Source organism: Ipomoea triloba, chromosome 5 (genome assembly GCF_003576645.1).
Source record: "Ipomoea triloba cultivar NCNSP0323 chromosome 5, ASM357664v1".
NCBI classification, from domain to species: domain Eukaryota; kingdom Viridiplantae; phylum Streptophyta; class Magnoliopsida; order Solanales; family Convolvulaceae; genus Ipomoea; species Ipomoea triloba.
This window is the reverse complement of record NC_044920.1, coordinates 6,196,495-6,217,023: the sequence shown is the minus strand read 5'-3', so window position 1 is coordinate 6,217,023 and position 20,529 is coordinate 6,196,495. Positions and strand designations below refer to the sequence as shown.

The window sequence follows — 20,529 nt, the reverse complement described above, 5'->3', positions numbered from 1 at the left end:
ACGTGATATTTAAATTTATCCTCACAACATATATATCCAATTGTTTTGCTTTAGACTCCAAACTTATAAACGTGGTCGGCAAGATTCGAACCTGCGCGGGCAAAGCCCACATGATTTCTAGTCATGCCCAATAACCACTCTGGCACAACCACATGATTTGAACATATGCACCAACCTTTAATGTCGTGGCATTTAGCATCAGCATATGGGTCTGGTATTTCATCTACGATAATGACGTTAATTCAGTTAACAATTAGTATTAGGATTACTTGTAGCCTCATGCTTGTAACCAACGTCAGAACACTTACGTGCTTGAGTATTGTGGAGTATTAATAGTAAAACTTTCATACCAATAGTAACGAGTTCGATTCTCTTCATAACATTTTTCTTTCTGTCAAGTCAATTTACATTTTATGTGTAGTTTGTAAGCTATCACTGCACACACACAAAAAAAAAAGTACGTACTGCATAATTATATTTATATATTTAAAGTTGTTTAAAACAATGTGTCATTGTATTGAAAAACCAAAAGTCTTTATTATGAGAAATAAATGTGTGATACGTGATATTTAAATTTATCCTGGCAACATATATATTAAAATTGTTTAAAACAATATGTCATAAAGTCTTTATTATGAGAAATAAATGTGTGATACGTGATATTTAAATTTATCCTCACAACATATATATCCAATTGTTTTGCTTTAGACTCCAAACTTATAAACGTGGTCGGCAGGATTCGAACCTGCGCGGGCAAAGCCCACATGATTTCTAGTCATGCCCAATAACCACTCTGGCACGACCACATGATTTGAACATATGCACCAACCTTTAATGTCGTGGCATTCCGCATCAGCATATGGGTCTGGTATTTCATCTACGATAATGACGTTAATTCAGTTAACAATTAGTATTAGGATTACTTGTAGCATCATGCTTGTAACCAACGTCAGAACACTTACGTGCTTGAGTATTGTGGAGTATTAATAGTAAAACTTTCATACCAATAGTAACGAGTTCGATATGTCATTCTATAGAAAAAAAATCCATTATTATGAGAAATAAATGTGTGATACGTGATATTTAAATTTATCCTGGCAACATATATATTAAAATTGTTTAAAACAATATGTCATTGTATTGAAAAACCCAAAAGTCTTTATTATGAGAAATAAATGTGTGATACGTGATATTTAAATTTATCCTCACAACATATATATCCAATTGTTTTGATTTAGACTCCAAACTTATAAACGTGGTCGGCAGGATTCAAACCTGCGCGGGCAAAGCCCACATGATTTCTAGTCATGCCCAATAACCACTCTGGCACGCCCACATGATTTCTAGTCATGCCCAATAACCACTCTGGCACGACCACATGATTTCTAGTCATGCCCAATAACCACTCTGGCACGACCACATGATGTGAACATATGCACCAACCTTTAATGTCGTGGCATTTAGCATCAGCATATGGGTCTGGTATTTCATCTACGATAATGACGTTAATTCAGTTAACAATTGGTATTTCATCTACGATAATGACGTTAATTCAGTTAACAATTAGTATTTCATCTACGATAATGACGTTAATTCAGTTAACAATTAGTATTAGGACTACGATAATGACGTTAATTCAGTTAACAATTAGTATTAGGATTACTTGTAGCATCATGCTTGTAACCAACGTCAGAACACTTACGTGCTTGAGTATTGTGGAGTATTAATAGTAAAACTTTCATACCAATAGTAACGAGTTCGATTCTCTTCATAACATTTTTCTTTCTGTCAAGTCAATTTACATTTTATGTGTAGTTTGTAAGCTATCACTGCACACACACAAAAAAAAAAGTACGTACTGCATAATTATATTTATATATTTAAAATTGTTTAAAACAATGTGTCATTGTATTGAAAAACCAAAAGTCTTTATTATGAGAAAATAAATGTGTGATACGTGATATTTAAATTTATCCTGGCAACATATATATTAAAATTGTTTAAAACAATATGTCATTGTATTGAAAACCCAAAAGTCTTTATTATGAGAAATAAATGTGTGATACGTGATATTTAAATTTATCCTCACAACATATATATCCAATTGTTTTGCTTTAGACTCCAAACTTATAAACGTGGTCGGCAAGATTCGAACCTGCGCGGGCAAAGCCCACATGATTTCTAATCATTCCCAATAACCACTCTTGCACGACCACATGATTTCAACATATGCACCAACCTTTAATGTCGTGGCATTTAGCATCAGCATATGGGTCTGGTATTTCATCTACGATAATGACGTTAATTAAGTTAACAATTAGTATTAGGAATACGTGTAGCATCATGCTTGTAACCAACGTCAGAACACTTACGTGCTTGAGTATTGTGGAGTATTAATAGTAAAACTTTCATACCAATAGTAATGAGTTCGATTCTCTTCATAACATTTTTCTTTCTGTCAAATCAATTTACATTTTATGTGTAGTTTGTAAGCTATCACTGCACACACACAAAAAAAAAAGGTACGTACTGCATAATTATATTTATATATTTAAAATTGTTTAAAACAATGTGTCATTGTATTGAAAAACCAAAAGTCTTTATTATGAGAAATAAATGTGTGATACGTGATATTTAAATTTATCCTCACAACATATATATCCAATTGTTTTGCTTTAGACTCCAAACTTATAAACGTGGTCGGCAAGATTCGAACCTGCGCGGGCAAAGCCCATATGATTTCTAGTCATGCCCAATAACCACTCTGGCACGACCACATGATTTGAACATATGCACCAACCTTTAATGTCGTGGCATTTAGCATCAGCATATGGGTCTGGTATTTCATCTACGATAATGACGTTAATTAAGTTAACAATTAGTATTAGGAATACTTGTAGCATCATGCTTGTAACCAACGTCAGAACACTTACGTGCTTGAGTATTGTGGAGTATTAATAGTAAAACTTTCATACCAATAGTAATGAGTTCGATTCTCTTCATAACATTTTTCTTTCTGTCAAGTCAATTTACATTTTATGTGTAGTTTGTAAGCTATCACTGCACACACACAAAAAAAAAAGTACGTACTGCATAATTATATTTATATATTTAAAATTGTTTAAAACAATGTGTCATTGTATTGAAAAACCAAAAGTCTTTATTATGAGAAATAAATGTGTGATACGTGATATTTAAATTTATCCTGGCAACATATATATTAAAATTGTTTAAAACAATATGTCATTGTATTGAAAACCCAAAAGTCTTTATTATGAGAAATAAATGTGTGATACGTGATATTTAAATTTATCCTCACAACATATATATCCAATTGTTTTGCTTTAGACTCCAAACTTATAAACGTGGTCGGCAGGATTCGAACCTGCGCGGGCAAAGCCCACATGATTTCTAGTCATTCCCAATAACCACTCTGGCACGACCACATGATTTCAACATATGCACCAACCTTTAATGTCGTGGCATTTAGCATCAGCATATGGGTCTGGTATTTCATCTACGATAATGACGTTAATTAAGTTAACAATTAGTATTAGGAATACTTGTAGCATCATGCTTGTAACCAACGTCAGAACACTTACGTGCTTGAGTATTGTGGAGTATTAATAGTAAAACTTTCATACCAATAGTAACGAGTTCGATTCTCTTCATAACATTTTTCTTTCTGTCAAGTCAATTTACATTTTATGTGTAGTTTGTAAGCTATCACTGCACACACACAAAAAAAAAAGTACGTACTGCATAATTATATTTATATATTTAAAATTGTTTAAAACAATGTGTCATTGTATTGAAAAACCAAAAGTCTTTATTATGAGAAATAAATGTGTGATACGTGATATTTAAATTTATCCTGGCAACATATATATTAAAATTGTTTAAAACAATATGTCATTGTATTGAAAACCCAAAAGTCTTTATTATGAGAAATAAATGTGTGATACGTGATATTTAAATTTATCCTCACAACATATATATCCAATTGTTTTGCTTTAGACTCCAAACTTATAAACGTGGTCGGCAAGATTCGAACCTGCGCGGGCAAAGCCCACATGATTTCTAGTCATTCCCAATAACCACTCTGGCACGACCACATGATTTCAACATATGCACCAACCTTTAATGTCGTGGCATTTAGCATCAGCATATGGGTCTGGTATTTCATCTACGATAATGACGTTAATTAAGTTAACAATTAGTATTAGGAATACTTGTAGCATCATGCTTGTAACCAACGTCAGAACACTTACGTGCTTGAGTATTGTGGAGTATTAATAGTAAAACTTTCATACCAATAGTAACGAGTTCGATTCTCTTCATAACATTTTTCTTTCTGTCAAGTCAATTTACATTTTATGTGTAGTTTGTAAGCTATCACTGCACACACACAAAAAAAAAAGTACGTACTGCATAATTATATTTATATATTTAAAATTGTTTAAAACAATGTGTCATTGTATTGAAAAACCAAAAGTCTTTATTATGAGAAATAAATGTGTGATACGTGATATTTAAATTTATCCTGGCAACATATATATTAAAATTGTTTAAAACAATATGTCATTGTATTGAAAACCCAAAAGTCTTTATTATGAGAAATAAATGTGTGATACGTGATATTTAAATTTATCCTCACAACATATATATCCAATTGTTTTGCTTTAGACTCCAAACTTATAAACGTGGTCGGCAAGATTCGAACCTGCGCGGGCAAAGCCCACATGATTTCTAGTCATTCCCAATAACCACTCTGGCACGACCACATGATTTCAACATATGCACCAACCTTTAATGTCGTGGCATTTAGCATCAGCATATGGGTCTGGTATTTCATCTACGATAATGACGTTAATTAAGTTAACAATTAGTATTAGGAATACTTGTAGCATCATGCTTGTAACCAACGTCAGAACACTTACGTGCTTGAGTATTGTGGAGTATTAATAGTAAAACTTTCATACCAATAGTAACGAGTTCGATTCTCTTCATAACATTTTTCTTTCTGTCAAGTCAATTTACATTTTATGTGTAGTTTGTAAGCTATCACTGCACACACACAAAAAAAAAAGTACGTACTGCATAATTATATTTATATATTTAAAATTGTTTAAAACAATGTGTCATTGTATTGAAAAACCAAAAGTCTTTATTATGAGAAATAAATGTGTGATACGTGATATTTAAATTTATCCTGGCAACATATATATTAAAATTGTTTAAAACAATATGTCATTGTATTGAAAACCCAAAAGTCTTTATTATGAGAAATAAATGTGTGATACGTGATATTTAAATTTATCCTCACAACATATATATCCAATTGTTTTGCTTTAGACTCCAAACTTATAAACGTGGTCGGCAAGATTCGAACCTGCGCGGGCAAAGCCCATATGATTTCTAGTCATTCCCAATAACCACTCTGGCACGACCACATGATTTCAACATATGCACCAACCTTTAATGTCGTGGCATTTAGCATCAGCATATGGGTCTGGTATTTCATCTACGATAATGACGTTAATTAAGTTAACAATTAGTATTAGGAATACTTGTAGCATCATGCTTGTAACCAACGTCAGAACACTTACGTGCTTGAGTATTGTGGAGTATTAATAGTAAAACTTTCATACCAATAGTAACGAGTTCGATTCTCTTCATAACATTTTTCTTTCTGTCAAGTCAATTTACATTTTATGTGTAGTTTGTAAGCTATCACTGCACACACACAAAAAAAAAAGTACGTACTGCATAATTATATTTATATATTTAAAATTGTTTAAAACAATGTGTCATTGTATTGAAAAACCAAAAGTCTTTATTATGAGAAATAAATGTGTGATACGTGATATTTAAATTTATCCTGGCAACATATATATTAAAATTGTTTAAAACAATATGTCATTGTATTGAAAACCCAAAAGTCTTTATTATGAGAAATAAATGTGTGATACGTGATATTTAAATTTATCCTCACAACATATATATCCAATTGTTTTGCTTTAGACTCCAAACTTATAAACGTGGTCGGCAGGATTCGAACCTGCGCGGGCAAAGCCCACATGATTTCTAGTCATTCCCAATAACCACTCTGGCACGACCACATGATTTGAACATATGCACCAACCTTTAATGTCGTGGCATTTAGCATCAGCATATGGGTCTGGTATTTCATCTACGATAATGACGTTAATTCAGTTAACAATTAGTATTAGGAATACTTGTAGCATCATGCTTGTAACCAACGTCAGAACACTTACGTGCTTGAGTATTGTGGAGTATTAATAGTAAAACTTTCATACCAATAGTAACGAGTTCGATTCTCTTCATAACATTTTTCTTTCTGTCAAGTCAATTTACATTTTATGTGTAGTTTGTAAGCTATCACTGCACACACACAAAAAAAAAAGTACGTACTGCATAATTATATTTATATATTTAAAATTGTTTAAAACAATGTGTCATTGTATTGAAAAACCAAAAGTCTTTATTATGAGAAATAAATGTGTGATACGTGATATTTAAATTTATCCTGGCAACATATATATTAAAATTGTTTAAAACAATATGTCATTGTATTGAAAACCCAAAAGTCTTTATTATGAGAAATAAATGTGTGATACGTGATATTTAAATTTATCCTCACAACATATATATCCAATTGTTTTGCTTTAGACTCCAAACTTATAAACGTGGTCGGCAGGATTCGAACCTGCGCGGGCAAAGCCCACATGATTTCTAGTCATTCCCAATAACCACTCTGGCACGACCACATGATTTGAACATATGCACCAACCTTTAATGTCGTGGCATTTAGCATCAGCATATGGGTCTGGTATTTCATCTACGATAATGACGTTAATTCAGTTAACAATTAGTATTAGGAATACTTGTAGCATCATGCTTGTAACCAACGTCAGAACACTTACGTGCTTGAGTATTGTGGAGTATTAATAGTAAAACTTTCATACCAATAGTAACGAGTTCGATTCTCTTCATAACATTTTTCTTTCTGTCAAGTCAATTTACATTTTATGTGTAGTTTGTAAGCTATCACTGCACACACACAAAAAAAAAAGTACGTACTGCATAATTATATTTATATATTTAAAATTGTTTAAAACAATGTGTCATTGTATTGAAAAACCAAAAGTCTTTATTATGAGAAATAAATGTGTGATACGTGATATTTAAATTTATCCTGGCAACATATATATTAAAATTGTTTAAAACAATATGTCATTGTATTGAAAACCCAAAAGTCTTTATTATGAGAAATAAATGTGTGATACGTGATATTTAAATTTATCCTCACAACATATATATCCAATTGTTTTGCTTTAGACTCCAAACTTATAAACGTGGTCGGCAGGATTCGAACCTGCGCGGGCAAAGCCCACATGATTTCTAGTCATTCCCAATAACCACTCTGGCACGACCACATGATTTCAACATATGCACCAACCTTTAATGTCGTGGCATTTAGCATCAGCATATGGGTCTGGTATTTCATCTACGATAATGACGTTAATTAAGTTAACAATTAGTATTAGGAATACTTGTAGCATCATGCTTGTAACCAACGTCAGAACACTTACGTGCTTGAGTATTGTGGAGTATTAATAGTAAAACTTTCATACCAATAGTAACGAGTTCGATTCTCTTCATAACATTTTTCTTTCTGTCAAATCAATTTACATTTTATGTGTAGTTTGTAAGCTATCACTGCACACACACAAAAAAAAAAGGACGTACTGCATAATTATATTTATATATTTAAAATTGTTTAAAACAATGTGTCATTGTATTGAAAAACCAAAAGTCTTTATTATGAGAAAATAAATGTGTGATACGTGATATTTAAATTTGTCCTGGCAACATATATATTAAAATTGTTTAAAACAATATGTCATTGTATTGAAAACCCAAAAGTCTTTATTATGAGAAATAAATGTGTGATACGTGATATTTAAATTAATCCTCACAACATATATATCCAATTGTTTTGCGCTTTAGACTCCAAACTTATAAACGTGGTCGGCAAGATTCGAACCTGCGCGGGCAAAGCCCACATGATTTCTAGTCATTCCCAATAACCACTCTGGCACGACCACATGATTTCAACATATGCACCAACCTTTAATGTCGTGGCATTTAGCATCAGCATATGGGTCTGGTATTTCATCTACGATAATGACGTTAATTAAGTTAACAATTAGTATTAGGAATACTTGTAGCATCATGCTTGTAACCAACGTCAGAACACTTACGTGCTTGAGTATTGTGGAGTATTAATAGTAAAACTTTCATACCAATAGTAACGAGTTCGATTCTCTTCATAACATTTTTCTTTCTGTCAAGTCAATTTACATTTTATGTGTAGTTTGTAAGCTATCACTGCACACACACAAAAAAAAAAATGCGTACTGCATAATTATATTTATATATTTAAAATTGTTTAAAACAATATGTCATTGTATTGAAAACCCAAAAGTCTTTATTATGAGAAATAAATGTGTGATACGTGATATTTAAATTTATCCTCACAACATATATATCCAATTGTTTTGCTTTAGACTCCAAACTTATAAACGTGGTCGGCAGGATTCGAACCTGCGCGGGCAAAGCCCACATGATTTCTAGTCATTCCCAATAACCACTCTGGCACGACCACATGATTTCAACATATGCACCAACCTTTAATGTCGTGGCATTTAGCATCAGCATATGGGTCTGGTATTTCATCTACGATAATGACGTTAATTAAGTTAACAATTAGTATTAGGAATACTTGTAGCATCATGCTTGTAACCAACGTCAGAACACTTACGTGCTTGAGTATTGTGGAGTATTAATAGTAAAACTTTCATACCAATAGTAACGAGTTCGATTCTCTTCATAACATTTTTCTTTCTGTCAAGTCAATTTACATTTTATGTGTAGTTTGTAAGCTATCACTGCACACACACAAAAAAAAAAGTACGTACTGCATAATTATATTTATATATTTAAAATTGTTTAAAACAATGTGTCATTGTATTGAAAAACCAAAAGTCTTTATTATGAGAAATAAATGTGTGATACGTGATATTTAAATTTATCCTGGCAACATATATATTAAAATTGTTTAAAACAATATGTCATTGTATTGAAAACCCAAAAGTCTTTATTATGAGAAATAAATGTGTGATACGTGATATTTAAATTTATCCTCACAACATATATATCCAATTGTTTTGCTTTAGACTCCAAACTTATAAACGTGGTCGGCAAGATTCGAACCTGCGCGGGCAAAGCCCACATGATTTCTAGTCATTCCCAATAACCACTCTGGCACGACCACATGATTTCAACATATGCACCAACCTTTAATGTCGTGGCATTTAGCATCAGCATATGGGTCTGGTATTTCATCTACGATAATGACGTTAATTAAGTTAACAATTAGTATTAGGAATACTTGTAGCATCATGCTTGTAACCAACGTCAGAACACTTACGTGCTTGAGTATTGTGGAGTATTAATAGTAAAACTTTCATACCAATAGTAACGAGTTCGATTCTCTTCATAACATTTTTCTTTCTGTCAAGTCAATTTACATTTTATGTGTAGTTTGTAAGCTATCACTGCACACACACAAAAAAAAAAGTACGTACTGCATAATTATATTTATATATTTAAAATTGTTTAAAACAATGTGTCATTGTATTGAAAAACCAAAAGTCTTTATTATGAGAAATAAATGTGTGATACGTGATATTTAAATTTATCCTGGCAACATATATATTAAAATTGTTTAAAACAATATGTCATTGTATTGAAAACCCAAAAGTCTTTATTATGAGAAATAAATGTGTGATACGTGATATTTAAATTTATCCTCACAACATATATATCCAATTGTTTTGCTTTAGACTCCAAACTTATAAACGTGGTCGGCAGGATTCGAACCTGCGCGGGCAAAGCCCACATGATTTCTAGCCATACCCAATAACCACTCTGGCACGACCACATGAATTGAACATATGCACCAACCTTTAATGTCGTGGCATTTAGCATCAGCATATGGGTCTGGTATTTCATCTACGATAATGACGTTAATTAAGTTAACAATTAGTATTAGGAATACTTGTAGCATCATGCTTGTAACCAACGTCAGAACACTTACGTGCTTGAGTATTGTGGAGTATTAATAGTAAAACTTTCATACCAATAGTAACGAGTTCGATTCTCTTCATAACATTTTTCTTTCTGTCAAGTCAATTTACATTTTATGTGTAGTTTGTAAGCTATCACTGCACACACACAAAAAAAAAGTACGTACTGCATAATTATATTTATATACTTAAAGTTGTTTAAAACAATGTGTCATTGTATTGAAAAACCAAAAGTCTTTATTATGAGAAATAAATGTGTGATACGTGATATTTAAATTTATCCTGGCAACATATATATTAAAATTGTTTAAAACAATATGTCATTGTATTGAAAACCCAAAAGTCTTTATTATGAGAAATAAATGTGTGATACGTGATATTTAAATTTATCCTCACAACATATATATCCAATTGTTTTGCTTTAGACTCCAAACTTATAAACGTGGTCGGCAGGATTCGAACCTGCGCGGGCAAAGCCCACATGATTTCTAGTCATGCCCAATAACCACTCTGGCACGACCACATGATTTCAACATATGCACCAACCTTTAATGTCGTGGCATTTAGCATCAGCATATGGGTCTGGTATTTCATCTACGATAATGACGTTAATTCAGTTAACAATTAGTATTAGGAATACTTGTAGCATCATGCTTGTAACCAACGTCAGAACACTTACGTGCTTGAGAATTGTGGAGTATTAATAGTAAAACTTTCATACCTATAGTAACGAGTTCGATTCTCTTCATAACATTTTTCTTTCTGTCAAGTCAATTTACATTTTATGTGTAGTTTGTAAGCTATCACTGCACACACACAAAAAAAAAAAGGTACGTACTGCATAATTATATTTATATATTTAAAGTTGTTTAAAACAATGTGTCATTGTATTGAAAAACTAAAAGTCTTTATTATGAGAAAATAAATGTGTGATACGTGATATTTAAATTTGTCCTGGCAACATATATATTAAAATTGTTTAAAACAATATGTCATTGTATTGAAAACCCAAAGGTCTTTATTATGAGAAATAAATGTGTGATACGTGAGATTTAAATTTATCCTCACAACATATATATCCAATTGTTTTGCTTTAGACTCCAAACTTATAAACGTGGTCGGCAGGATTCGAACCTGCGCGGGCAAAGCCCACATGATTTCTAGTCATGCCCAATAACCACTCTGGCACGACCACATGATTTCAACATATGCACCAACCTTTAATGTCGTGGCATTTAGCATCAGCATATGGGTCTGGTATTTCATCTACGATAATGACGTTAATTCAGTTAACAATTAGTATTAGGAATACTTGTAGCATCATGCTTGTAACCAACGTCAGAACACTTACGTGCTTGAGAATTGTGGAGTATTAATAGTAAAACTTTCATACCTATAGTAACGAGTTCGATTCTCTTCATAACATTTTTCTTTCTGTCAAGTCAATTTACATTTTATGTGTAGTTTGTAAGCTATCACTGCACACACACAAAAAAAAAAAGGTACGTACTGCATAATTATATTTATATATTTAAAGTTGTTTAAAACAATGTGTCATTGTATTGAAAAACTAAAAGTCTTTATTATGAGAAAATAAATGTGTGATACGTGATATTTAAATTTGTCCTGGCAACATATATATTAAAATTGTTTAAAACAATATGTCATTGTATTGAAAACCCAAAGGTCTTTATTATGAGAAATAAATGTGTGATACGTGAGATTTAAATTTATCCTCACAACATATATATCCAATTGTTTTGCTTTAGACTCCAAACTTATAAACGTGGTCGGCAGGATTCGAACCTGCGCGGGCAAAGCCCACATGATTTCTAGTCATGCCCAATAACCACTCTGGCACGACCACATGATTTCAACATATGCACCAACCTTTAATGTCGTGGCATTTAGCATCAGCATATGGGTCTGGTATTTCATCTACGATAATGACGTTAATTCAGTTAACAATTAGTATTAGGAATACTTGTAGCATCATGCTTGTAACCAACGTCAGAACACTTACGTGCTTGAGAATTGTGGAGTATTAATAGTAAAACTTTCATACCTATAGTAACGAGTTCGATTCTCTTCATAACATTTTTCTTTCTGTCAAGTCAATTTACATTTTATGTGTAGTTTGTAAGCTATCACTGCACACACACAAAAAAAAAAAGGTACGTACTGCATAATTATATTTATATATTTAAAGTTGTTTAAAACAATGTGTCATTGTATTGAAAAACTAAAAGTCTTTATTATGAGAAAATAAATGTGTGATACGTGATATTTAAATTTGTCCTGGCAACATATATATTAAAATTGTTTAAAACAATATGTCATTGTATTGAAAACCCAAAGGTCTTTATTATGAGAAATAAATGTGTGATACGTGAGATTTAAATTTATCCTCACAACATATATATCCAATTGTTTTGCTTTAGACTCCAAACTTATAAACGTGGTCGGCAGGATTCGAACCTGCGCGGGCAAAGCCCACATGATTTCTAGTCATGCCCAATAACCACTCTGGCACGACCACATGATTTCAACATATGCACCAACCTTTAATGTCGTGGCATTTAGCATCAGCATATGGGTCTGGTATTTCATCTACGATAATGACGTTAATTCAGTTAACAATTAGTATTAGGAATACTTGTAGCATCATGCTTGTAACCAACGTCAGAACACTTACGTGCTTGAGAATTGTGGAGTATTAATAGTAAAACTTTCATACCTATAGTAACGAGTTCGATTCTCTTCATAACATTTTTCTTTCTGTCAAGTCAATTTACATTTTATGTGTAGTTTGTAAGCTATCACTGCACACACACAAAAAAAAAAAGGTACGTACTGCATAATTATATTTATATATTTAAAGTTGTTTAAAACAATGTGTCATTGTATTGAAAAACTAAAAGTCTTTATTATGAGAAAATAAATGTGTGATACGTGATATTTAAATTTGTCCTGGCAACATATATATTAAAATTGTTTAAAACAATATGTCATTGTATTGAAAACCCAAAGGTCTTTATTATGAGAAATAAATGTGTGATACGTGATATTTAAATTTATCCTGGCAACATATATATTAAAATTGTTTAAAACAATATGTCATTGTATTGAAAACCCAAAAGTCTTTATTATGAGAAATAAATGTGTGATACGTGATATTTAAATTTATCCAATTGTTTTGCTTTAGACTCCAAACTTATAAACGTGGTCGGCAGGATTCAAACCTGCGTGGGCAAAGCCCACATGATTTCTAGTCATGCCCAATAACCACTGGGCAAAGCCCACATGATTTCTAGTCATGCCCAATAACCACTCTGGCACGACCACATGATTTGAACATATGCACCAACCTTTAATGTCGTGGCATTTATGATTTGAACATATGCACCAACCTTTAATGTCGTGGCATTTATGATTTGAACATATGCACCAACCTTTAATGTCGTGGCATTTAGCATCAGCATATGGGCACCAACCTTTAATGTCGTGGCATTTAGCATCAGCATATGGGTCTGGTATTTTAATGTCGTGGCATTTAGCATCAGCATATGGGTCTGGTATGTCATCTACGATAATGACGTTAATTCAGTTAACAATTAGTATTAGGAATACTTGTAGCATCATGCTTGTAACCAACGTCAGAACACTTACGTGCTTGAGTATTGTGGAGTATTAATAGTAAAACTTTCATACCAATAGTAACGAGTTCGATTCTCTTCATAACATTTTTCTTTCTGTCAAGTCAATTTACATTTTATGTGTAGTTTGTAAGCTATCACTGCACACACACAAAAAAAAAAAGGTACGTACTGCATAATTATATTTATATATTTAAAATTGTTTAAAACAATGTGTCATTGTATTGAAAAACCAAAAGTCTTTATTATGAGAAAATAAATGTGTGATACGTGATATTTAAATTTGTCCTGGCAACATATATATTAAAATTGTTTAAAACAATATGTCATTGTATTGAAAACCCAAAAGTCTTTATTATGAGAAATAAATGTGTGATACGTGATATTTAAATTTATCCTCACAACATATATATCCAATTGTTTTGCTTTAGACTCCAAACTTATAAACGTGGTCGGCAGGATTCGAACCTGCGCGGGCAAAGCCCACATGATTTCTAGTCATGCCCAATAACCACTTTGGCACGACCACATGATTTGAACATATGCACCAACCTTTAATGTCGTGGCATTTAGCATCAGCATATGGGTCTGGTATTTCATCTACGATAATGACGTTAATTCAGTTAACAATTAGTATTAGGAATACTTGTAGCATCATGCTTGTAACCAACGTCAGAACACTTACGTGCTTGAGTATTGTGGAGTATTAATAGTAAAACTTTCATACCAATAGTAACGAGTTCGATTCTCTTCATAACATTTTTCTTTCTGTCAAGTCAATTTACATTTTATGTGTAGTTTGTAAGCTATCACTGCACACACACAAAAAAAAAAGTACGTACTGCATAATTATATTTATATATTTAAAATTGTTTAAAACAATGTGTCATTGTATTGAAAAACCAAAAGTCTTTATTATGAGAAATAAATGTGTGATACGTGATATTTAAATTTATCCTGGCAACATATATATTAAAATTGTTTAAAACAATATGTCATTGTATTGAAAACCCAAAAGTCTTTATTATGAGAAATAAATGTGTGATACGTGATATTTAAATTTATCCTCACAACATATATATCCAATTGTTTTGCTTTAGACTCCAAACTTATAAACGTGGTCGGCAGGATTCGAACCTGCGCGGGCAAAGCCCACATGATTTCTAGTCATGCCCAATAACCACTCTGGCACGACCACATGATTTGAACATATGCACCAACCTTTAATGTCGTGGCATTTAGCATCAGCATATGGGTCTGGTATTTCATCTACGATAATGACGTTAATTCAGTTAACAATTAGTATTAGGAATACTTGTAGCATCATGCTTGTAACCAACGTCAGAACACTTACGTGCTTGAGTATTGTGGAGTATTAATAGTAAAACTTTCATACCAATAGTAACGAGTTCGATTCTCTTCATAACATTTTTCTTTCTGTCAAGTCAATTTACATTTTATGTGTAGTTTGTAAGCTATCACTGCACACACACACAAAAAAAGTACGTACTGCATAATTATATTTATATATTTAAAGTTTTTTAAAACAATGTGTCATTGTATTGAAAAACCAAAAGTCTTTATTATGAGAAATAAATGTGTGATACGTGATATTTAAATTTATCCTGGCAACATATATATTAAAATTGTTTAAAACAATATGTCATTGTATTGAAAACCCAAAAGTCTTTATTATGAGAAATAAATGTGTGATACGTGATATTTAAATTTATCCTCACAACATATATATCCAATTGTTTTGCTTTAGACTCCAAACTTATAAACGTGGTCGGCAGGATTCGAACCTGCGCGGGCAAAGCCCACATGATTTCTAGTCATTCTCAATAACCACTCTGGCACGACCACATGATTTCAACATATGCACCAACCTTTAATGTCGTGGCATTTAGCATCAGCATATGGGTCTGGTATTTCATCTACGATAATGACGTTAATTAAGTTAACAATTAGTATTAGGAATACTTGTAGCATCATGCTTGTAACCAACGTCAGAACACTTACGTGCTTGAGTATTGTGGAGTATTAATAGTAAAACTTTCATACCAATAGTAACGAGTTCGATTCTCTTCATAACATTTTTTCTTTCTGTCAAGTCAATTTACATTTTATGTGTAGTTTGTAAGCTATCACTGCACACACACAAAAAAAAAAAGGTACGTACTGCATAATTATATTTATATATTTAAAATTGTTTAAAACAATGTGTCATTGTATTGAAAAACCAAAAGTCTTTATTATGAGAAAATAAATGTGTGATACGTGATATTTAAATTTGTCCTGGCAACATATATATTAAAATTGTTTAAAACAATATGTCATTGTATTGAAAACCCAAAAGTCTTTATTATGAGAAATAAATGTGTGATACGTGATATTTAAATTTATCCTCACAACATATATATCCAATTGTTTTGCTTTAGACTCCAAACTTATAAACGTGGTCGGCAGGATTCGAACCTGCGCGGGCAAAGCCCACATGATTTCTAGTCATTCCCAATAACCACTCTGGCACGACCACATGATTTCAACATATGCACCAACCTTTAATGTCGTGGCATTTAGCATCAGCATTTGGGTCTGGTATTTCATCTACGATAATGACGTTAATTAAGTTAACAATTAGTATTAGGAATACTTGTAGCATCATGCTTGTAACCAACGTCAGAACACTTACGTGCTTGAGTATTGTGGAGTATTAATAGTAAAACTCTCATACCAATAGTAACGAGTTCGATTCTCTTCATAACATTTTTCTTTCTGTCAAGTCAATTTACATTTTATGTGTAGTTTGTAAGCTATCACTGCACACACACAAAAAAAAAGGTACGTACTGCATAATTATATTTATATATTTAAAGTTGTTTAAAACAATGTGTCATTGTATTGAAAAACCAAAAGTCTTTATTATGAGAAATAAATGTGTGATACGTGATATTTAAATTTATCCTGGCAACATATATATTAAAATTGTTTAAAACAATATGTCATTGTATTGAAAACCCAAAAGTCTTTATTATGAGAAATAAATGTGTGATACGTGATATTTAAATTTATCCTCACAACATATATATCCAATTGTTTTGCTTTAGACTCCAAACTTATAAACGTGGTCGGCAGGATTCGAACCTGCGCGGGCAAAGCCCACATGATTTCTAGTCATGCCCAATAACCACTCTGGCACGACCACATGATTTGAACATATGCACCAACCTTTAATGTCGTGGCATTTAGCATCAGCATATGGGTCTGGTATTTCATCTACGATAATGACGTTAATTCAGTTAACAATTAGTATTAGGAATACTTGTAGCATCATGCTTGTAACCAACGTCAGAACACTTACGTGCTTGAGTATTGTGGAGTATTAATAGTAAAACTTTCATACCAATAGTAACGAGTTCGATTCTCTTCATAACATTTTTCTTTCTGTCAAGTCAATTTACATTTTATGTGTAGTTTGTAAGCTATCACTGCACACACACAAAAAAAAAAGTACGTACTGCATAATTATATTTATATATTTAAAATTGTTTAAAACAATGTGTCATTGTATTGAAAAACCAAAAGTCTTTATTATGAGAAATAAATGTGTGATACGTGATATTTAAATTTATCCTGGCAACATATATATTAAAATTGTTTAAAACAATATGTCATTGTATTGAAAACCCAAAAGTCTTTATTATGAGAAATAAATGTGTGATACGTGATATTTAAATTTATCCTCACAACATATATATCCAATTGTTTTGCTTTAGACTCCAAACTTATAAACGTGGTCGGCAGGATTCGAACCTGCGCGGGCAAAGCCCACATGATTTCTAGTCATGCCCAATAACCACTCTGGCACGACCACATGATTTGAACATATGCACCAACCTTTAATGTCGTGGCATTTAGCATCAGCATATGGGTCTGGTATTTCATCTACGATAATGACGTTAATTCAGTTAACAATTAGTATTAGGAATACTTGTAGCATCATGCTTGTAACCAACGTCAGAACACTTACGTGCTTGAGTATTGTGGAGTATTAATAGTAAAACTTTCATACCAATAGTAACGAGTTCGATTCTCTTCATAACATTTTTCTTTCTGTCAAGTCAATTTACATTTTATGTGTAGTTTGTAAGCTATCACTGCACACACACAAAAAAAAAAGTTAGTACTGCATAATTATATTTATATATTTAAAGTTGTTTAAAACAATGTGTCATTGTATTGAAAAACCAAAATTCTTTATTATGAGAAATAAATGTGTGATACGTGATATTTAAATTTATCCTGGCAACATATATATTAAAATTGTTTAAAACAATATGTCATTGTATTGAAAACCCAAAAGTCTTTATTATGAGAAATAAATGTGTGATACGTGATATTTAAATTTATCCTCACAACATATATATCCAATTGTTTTGCTTTAGACTCCAAACTTATAAACGTGGTCGGCAGGATTCGAACCTGCGCGGGCAAAGCCCACATGATTTCTAGTCATGCCCAATAACCACTCTGGCACGACCACATGATTTGAACATATGCACCAACCTTTAATGTCGTGGCATTTAGCATCAGCATATGGGTCTGGTATTTCATCTACGATAATGACGTTAATTCAGTTAACAATTAGTATTAGGAATACTTGTAGCATCATGCTTGTAACCAACGTCAGAACACTTACGTGCTTGAGTATTGTGGAGTATTAATAGTAAAACTTTCATACCAATAGTAACGAGTTCGATTCTCTTCATAACATTTTTCTTTCAGTCAAATGAATTTACATTTCATGTGTAGTTTGTAAGCTATCACTGCACACAAAAAAAAAAAAGGTACGTACTACATAATTATATTTATATATTTAAAATTGTTTAAAACAATATGTCATTGTATTGAAAAACCAAAAGTCTTTATTATGAGAAATAAATCTGTGATACGTGATATTTAAATTTATCCTCTCCTCGCAACATATATATCCAATTGTTTTGCTTTAGACTCCAAACTTATAAACGTGGTCGGCAAGATTCAAACCTGCGCGGGCAAAGCCCACATGATTTCTAGTCATTCCCAATAACCACTCTGGCACGACCACATGATTTGAACATATGCACCAACCTTTAATGTCGTGGCATTTAGCATCAGCATATGGGTCTAGTATTTCATCTACGATAATGACGTTAATTCAGTTAACAATTAGTATTAGGAATACTTGTAGCATCATGCTTGTACCCAACGTCAGAACAATTATGTGCTTGAGTATTGTGGAGTATTAATAGTAAAACTTTCATACCAATAGTAACGAGGTCGATTCTCTTCATAACATTTTTCTTTCTGTCAAGTCAATTTACATTTTATGTGTAGTTTGTAAGCTATCACTGCACACACACAAAAAAAAAAGTACGTACTGCATAATTATATTTATATATTTAAAGTTGTTTAAAACAATGTGTCATTGTATTGAAAAACCAAAAGTCTTTATTATGAGAAATAAATGTGTGATACGTGATATTTAAATTTATCCTCACAACATATATATCCAATTGTTTTGTTTTAGACTCCAAACTTATAAACGTGATCGACAGGATTCGAACCTGCGCAGGCAAAGCCCACATGATTTCTAGTCATGCCCAATAACCACTCTGGCACGACCACATGATTTGAACATATGCACCAACCTTTAATGTCGTGGCATTTAGCATCAGCATATGGGTCTGGTATTTCATCTACGATAATGACGTTAATTCAGTTAACAATTAGTATTAGGAATACTTGTAGCATCATGCTTGTAACCAACGTCAGAACACTTATGTGCTTGAGTGTTGTGGAGTATTAATAGTAAAACTTTCATACCAATAGTAACGAGTTCGATTCTCTTCATAACATTTTTCTTTCAGTCAAATCAATTTACATTTCATGTGTAGTTTATAAGCTATCACTACGCACACACAAAACAAAGGTATGTACTGCATAATTATATTTACATATTTATAATTATTTAAAACAATATTTCATTGTATTGAAAAACCAAAAGTCTTTATTATGAGAAATAAATGTGTCATACGTGATATTTTAAATTTATCCTCGCAACATATGTATCCAATTGTTTTGCTTCAGACTCCAAACTTATAAACGTGGTCGGCAGGATTTGAACTTGCGCGGGCAATGCCCACATGATTTCTAGTCATGCCCGATAACCACTCTGGCACGACCACATGATTTGAACATATGCACCAACCTTTAATGTCGTGGCATTCAGCATCAACATATGGGTCTGGTATTTCATCTAAGATCATGACGTTAATTCAGTTAGCAATTAATATTGGGAATACTTGTAGCATCATGCGTGTAACCAACGTCAGAACACTTATGCGCTTGAGTATTATGAAGTATTAAAAGTAAAACTTTGATACTAATAGTAACGAGTCCGATATGTCATTCTATAGAAAAAAAAATCCATTATTATGAGAAATAACCGTTTGATATGTGATATTTTAAATTTATCCCGCCAGGGTTTGAACCTTCATAAGCAAAGCCCGCATGATTTTCTAGTAAGACCTAACAACCACTCTAACACAACCACATGATGATTTAAACTTGTGCAACAACATTTAATTTCGTGGTATTCGGCATCAGCATATGGGTCTGGTATTTCTTCTAAGATCATGGCGTTTTTTCAGTTA

At 32.2% G+C, this 20,529-nt stretch overlaps 28 non-coding genes across 28 annotated transcripts; all 28 read right to left on the bottom strand.

Moving 5' to 3' along the window:
- Positions 1 to 70: 70 nt before the first annotated feature.
- Positions 71 to 152, bottom strand: TRNAS-AGA. The gene has a single exon. It is a non-coding gene; the product is annotated as a tRNA-Ser (tRNA).
- Positions 153 to 724: 572 nt separating this feature from the next.
- On the bottom strand, positions 725 to 806 carry TRNAS-AGA. Its single transcript has one exon. It is a non-coding gene; the product is annotated as a tRNA-Ser (tRNA).
- Positions 807 to 1,254: 448 nt separating this feature from the next.
- TRNAS-AGA lies at positions 1,255 to 1,336 on the bottom strand. Its single transcript has one exon. It is a non-coding gene; the product is annotated as a tRNA-Ser (tRNA).
- A 1,359-nt stretch (positions 1,337 to 2,695) lies between these two features.
- TRNAS-AGA lies at positions 2,696 to 2,777 on the bottom strand. The gene has a single exon. It is a non-coding gene; the product is annotated as a tRNA-Ser (tRNA).
- A 587-nt stretch (positions 2,778 to 3,364) lies between these two features.
- On the bottom strand, positions 3,365 to 3,446 carry TRNAS-AGA. The gene has a single exon. It is a non-coding gene; the product is annotated as a tRNA-Ser (tRNA).
- Positions 3,447 to 4,033: 587 nt separating this feature from the next.
- TRNAS-AGA lies at positions 4,034 to 4,115 on the bottom strand. Its single transcript has one exon. It is a non-coding gene; the product is annotated as a tRNA-Ser (tRNA).
- Positions 4,116 to 4,702: 587 nt separating this feature from the next.
- On the bottom strand, positions 4,703 to 4,784 carry TRNAS-AGA. Its single transcript has one exon. It is a non-coding gene; the product is annotated as a tRNA-Ser (tRNA).
- A 587-nt stretch (positions 4,785 to 5,371) lies between these two features.
- TRNAS-AGA lies at positions 5,372 to 5,453 on the bottom strand. Its single transcript has one exon. It is a non-coding gene; the product is annotated as a tRNA-Ser (tRNA).
- A 587-nt stretch (positions 5,454 to 6,040) lies between these two features.
- On the bottom strand, positions 6,041 to 6,122 carry TRNAS-AGA. The gene has a single exon. It is a non-coding gene; the product is annotated as a tRNA-Ser (tRNA).
- Positions 6,123 to 6,709: 587 nt separating this feature from the next.
- On the bottom strand, positions 6,710 to 6,791 carry TRNAS-AGA. The gene has a single exon. It is a non-coding gene; the product is annotated as a tRNA-Ser (tRNA).
- Positions 6,792 to 7,378: 587 nt separating this feature from the next.
- TRNAS-AGA lies at positions 7,379 to 7,460 on the bottom strand. The gene has a single exon. It is a non-coding gene; the product is annotated as a tRNA-Ser (tRNA).
- A 590-nt stretch (positions 7,461 to 8,050) lies between these two features.
- On the bottom strand, positions 8,051 to 8,132 carry TRNAS-AGA. The gene has a single exon. It is a non-coding gene; the product is annotated as a tRNA-Ser (tRNA).
- Positions 8,133 to 8,610: 478 nt separating this feature from the next.
- On the bottom strand, positions 8,611 to 8,692 carry TRNAS-AGA. The gene has a single exon. It is a non-coding gene; the product is annotated as a tRNA-Ser (tRNA).
- Positions 8,693 to 9,279: 587 nt separating this feature from the next.
- On the bottom strand, positions 9,280 to 9,361 carry TRNAS-AGA. Its single transcript has one exon. It is a non-coding gene; the product is annotated as a tRNA-Ser (tRNA).
- Positions 9,362 to 9,948: 587 nt separating this feature from the next.
- TRNAS-AGA lies at positions 9,949 to 10,030 on the bottom strand. Its single transcript has one exon. It is a non-coding gene; the product is annotated as a tRNA-Ser (tRNA).
- Positions 10,031 to 10,616: 586 nt separating this feature from the next.
- On the bottom strand, positions 10,617 to 10,698 carry TRNAS-AGA. Its single transcript has one exon. It is a non-coding gene; the product is annotated as a tRNA-Ser (tRNA).
- Positions 10,699 to 11,288: 590 nt separating this feature from the next.
- Positions 11,289 to 11,370, bottom strand: TRNAS-AGA. Its single transcript has one exon. It is a non-coding gene; the product is annotated as a tRNA-Ser (tRNA).
- Positions 11,371 to 11,960: 590 nt separating this feature from the next.
- TRNAS-AGA lies at positions 11,961 to 12,042 on the bottom strand. The gene has a single exon. It is a non-coding gene; the product is annotated as a tRNA-Ser (tRNA).
- A 590-nt stretch (positions 12,043 to 12,632) lies between these two features.
- Positions 12,633 to 12,714, bottom strand: TRNAS-AGA. Its single transcript has one exon. It is a non-coding gene; the product is annotated as a tRNA-Ser (tRNA).
- Positions 12,715 to 14,278: 1,564 nt separating this feature from the next.
- Positions 14,279 to 14,360, bottom strand: TRNAS-AGA. Its single transcript has one exon. It is a non-coding gene; the product is annotated as a tRNA-Ser (tRNA).
- A 587-nt stretch (positions 14,361 to 14,947) lies between these two features.
- On the bottom strand, positions 14,948 to 15,029 carry TRNAS-AGA. The gene has a single exon. It is a non-coding gene; the product is annotated as a tRNA-Ser (tRNA).
- Positions 15,030 to 15,615: 586 nt separating this feature from the next.
- Positions 15,616 to 15,697, bottom strand: TRNAS-AGA. Its single transcript has one exon. It is a non-coding gene; the product is annotated as a tRNA-Ser (tRNA).
- A 591-nt stretch (positions 15,698 to 16,288) lies between these two features.
- TRNAS-AGA lies at positions 16,289 to 16,370 on the bottom strand. Its single transcript has one exon. It is a non-coding gene; the product is annotated as a tRNA-Ser (tRNA).
- Positions 16,371 to 16,957: 587 nt separating this feature from the next.
- TRNAS-AGA lies at positions 16,958 to 17,039 on the bottom strand. The gene has a single exon. It is a non-coding gene; the product is annotated as a tRNA-Ser (tRNA).
- A 587-nt stretch (positions 17,040 to 17,626) lies between these two features.
- On the bottom strand, positions 17,627 to 17,708 carry TRNAS-AGA. Its single transcript has one exon. It is a non-coding gene; the product is annotated as a tRNA-Ser (tRNA).
- A 587-nt stretch (positions 17,709 to 18,295) lies between these two features.
- TRNAS-AGA lies at positions 18,296 to 18,377 on the bottom strand. Its single transcript has one exon. It is a non-coding gene; the product is annotated as a tRNA-Ser (tRNA).
- Positions 18,378 to 19,419: 1,042 nt separating this feature from the next.
- Positions 19,420 to 19,501, bottom strand: TRNAS-AGA. The gene has a single exon. It is a non-coding gene; the product is annotated as a tRNA-Ser (tRNA).
- Positions 19,502 to 19,979: 478 nt separating this feature from the next.
- On the bottom strand, positions 19,980 to 20,061 carry TRNAS-AGA. Its single transcript has one exon. It is a non-coding gene; the product is annotated as a tRNA-Ser (tRNA).
- Positions 20,062 to 20,529: the final 468 nt, after the last annotated feature.